This window comes from Helianthus annuus, chromosome 16 (genome assembly GCF_002127325.2).
Source record: "Helianthus annuus cultivar XRQ/B chromosome 16, HanXRQr2.0-SUNRISE, whole genome shotgun sequence".
In the NCBI taxonomy this organism is placed as follows: Eukaryota; Viridiplantae; Streptophyta; class Magnoliopsida; order Asterales; family Asteraceae; genus Helianthus; species Helianthus annuus.
Window position 1 is genome coordinate 51,963,122 of NC_035448.2, and position 3,165 is coordinate 51,966,286.

Consider the following 3,165-nt stretch of genomic DNA (forward strand, 5'->3'; position numbering starts at 1 on the left):
GGTGCAGAGGTAGAACCTACATTCCTACGATTGGAATTCCCAGAACGAAATTCTTGAGTAAGCCTTTGGGTTAGGTTTCTCCTCTGGTCTTCTTCTCTAGTACGGATTAACTCATCTGTCAAGGTATTGGCTAGTTCTACAGCTTCCTCTATGGTTTGGGGTCTAGCTGCCTTGACTACATGTCTAATTTCTCCAATTAATCCCCAGATGTAACGGGAGATTAATACCGGTTCAGGTGATGCAAGGGTAGGTACTATCCTAGCATATTCAAAGAATGTGGTAGTGTAACTCTTACTATCTACCCCGGTCATTCTTAGATTCAGAAACTTATTTGCTATCTGCTCTTTTTCATTGGGAGGGCAGAATTTCCTTTCTACCATATTCTTAAATTCCTCCCATTTCATATTATAAATCCTATCACTTCCTCTGGATTGGAGGATAGTGTTCCACCATTCTAAGGCTGCATTTTTAAACAGATTTGAAGCAAACAGTATTTTATCTTCTTCAGCACACTTGCTTATTTTCAGAACTGCCTCAGTTTTCTCTATCCAGCGTAAAGCTGCAATGGGTCCTTCATTGCCCGAGAATTCTATTGGTTTGCAGGACCAGAATTCTTTGTAAGAACAACCATGTGGCATGGTTCTTCTTCTTTTGGGAACGGGCGCTTGAAATATGGGTCCATTGTTCACGCTGTTTTTTGGTTCAGTTGGTCGCTTACTGCTATGCTTACTTTTATTATTCGCTTCCTGAACTGTTTGAATAATAAATGGCATCGCATCTATAATTCCCTGTGCCACAATATGCTGAACGGCACTATTATCCATTTGGTTTCCGTTGTTATTATTGTCCGAATTCTCATTAACCACGTTAATGTTACTCTGGTTATCGTTATTCAGATTTTCTTGATTTCCCGCGTCGGCCATCTGAATTTTAGACATTTACCAAATATTAATATCACAAATAATATTTATATATAGTCAATCCCATGACACGCACTTTTAACCAAAAGCGTCGAGCATTGCGACATTTACTCTATTTATATAGTATGCATCAATACACACCAGTACAGAAATTAAAATTACAGTACCGACTGAAATGTAAAGCTACAATACTAATAGTATGCATCCGTAGTTTTTTTTTTTTTTTTCTAACACATACACACATATATTATTATATTATTATATTATTACTGTTTCTACCATCACCTTCACTGATATGGATTCATCCAAAAATCCATATTACGCTCATCGTATTTCCATACGAGGCGTTCTCCCACCTGTCGCATTCTATCACTGCTTTCTAAAATTTCCTCCCCAAAAGTCCTAAGTTCCTGGACATTTTCTGCACTCATTGGGGGTGCAGGTTCTAGGACTGGGTTTGGAAACTGAGGTACGGGTTCCTGATACGGAGGCATAGGGGCTTGGTACGGGTATGGATTTTCTAAAATTTCCCTAACATATGCATCACTTATGTTGTAGGGATCATGAGGATCTAACCCTGGATAAGCTCCTAAGTTGGGTATTGGCACATTTTCCTGAATTGGGTTTTGTTGCACGTAGTCCCTAACATCGTCCCACCAGGGGTCGTAATTGTTTGGGTCTAGAGGATCAGGTGCAGGTACCCTAGGTATCTCCTCCGGGTTGAAATCAGGCATTTCTATCTGGTTTTCTATTTCCATGGGTTGATCAGGATTTTGTGGTTGTGGTGCTAGCATTTGTTCCAGGTTTGGGTCGGCAGCAGTGGTTGCTAAAATATGGATATTAGCGATACCCCTATTGAGCATATCCTGATTATAAGCATCAGTTTCTCTTTTTGCTGCGGCTAACACTCGCTGTTCCTGCAACTTTTTCATTCTTTTCCTACGCTCGTGCGCTCCCCTACTGAACCATCCCCTCTTTTTCTGAGGAAATGGCTCTTCAGACTGAGCCTTAAACACAAAGATTCCTTCTTCTGTGTCAGCAGAATACCCTGAGAGGGCAGGCTGAGAAGAGGAGGTGCCTTCGCTCCTAGGCGAACCAGACAGTTGACGATAGACGTCAGAAGGTCCTTGGTCACTCATACTGTAAACTAACAAATAGTCAAATAACACATAGCAAGAAATACAATTATACACGTATTTCCATAGTTTATTTCCTAACACTTTGACATTTTGATGTCAGCAGAACACTTCTGTGGCTGAATCAGTGGCATAGCTCTGATACCACCTTCTGTCACAGCCCCCGATCCCTATCTCCCGGGAACGGGCGGCCGTGAGCCAGTTTCGGTGGTATCACATTTATTTATTCAATTTGGCAGCGGAAATTTTCATCAGGACCGTAGTTAGGAAATATTTTAATCAGAGTAAACCACCATGTTTATAACATTAAACATATGGGTAAATACCCAAGTTTTCAATACACACGTTTCATAGGAATACATCCTATTTATTTGAATAAAAACATCCATTTTATTCTTAGGTAACTTTATTGCCACTTTTCCAAGCCTTCAGTGCTGTCCAGCTGGCTTCTATTTGGCTTTCACATTTTGTTACCTGAAACGCGTTTTAAAAACATTTTGTCAGTGGGAAATACTGGTGAGTGAATCCCAGTTTAATCAAGTTTAAGTAAAAACCAATTTGCAGTATTGAGGGCACATCCGCAATTACATTTGTATCCAAGACATCACAATTAACATCAGTGGTACGGTCATACTCAACTTATGGGATGTTACCACGCCAGTAACCAATTTTGTATACAAAACCCCAACATACCCACTATAATTGTATTCTTTACAAATACTCAATAACTGCTTTGTATATATTTAATTTAAGTGAGGTTTTGTAAAAACAGTAAACAAAAAGGTTTACAAAAGTGAATCAACTCACAAAAATGAGTTCATAAAAAGAAGGATCACTCACTTTGCTGTTTTAGGTTTTTCGTAAGGGTTTCCTGGAGATAATCTAAAAATTACACAAATGCACGTGTGTTAGTATAATAACCCATTTTAACATTAGTAATACCCTCCCCGAGACGGCATTCCAACGACTACGTCGGGCAGAATCACGACAGCCGTTACGGAACCCTAGATCAATCGGGCAGCGTATCTAATACGTCTCCAGGGGTTATAATACTTACATCGTAGCAGAACCTCGCTATTTTAGGGGGTATAATACCCGGCTATAGTGTA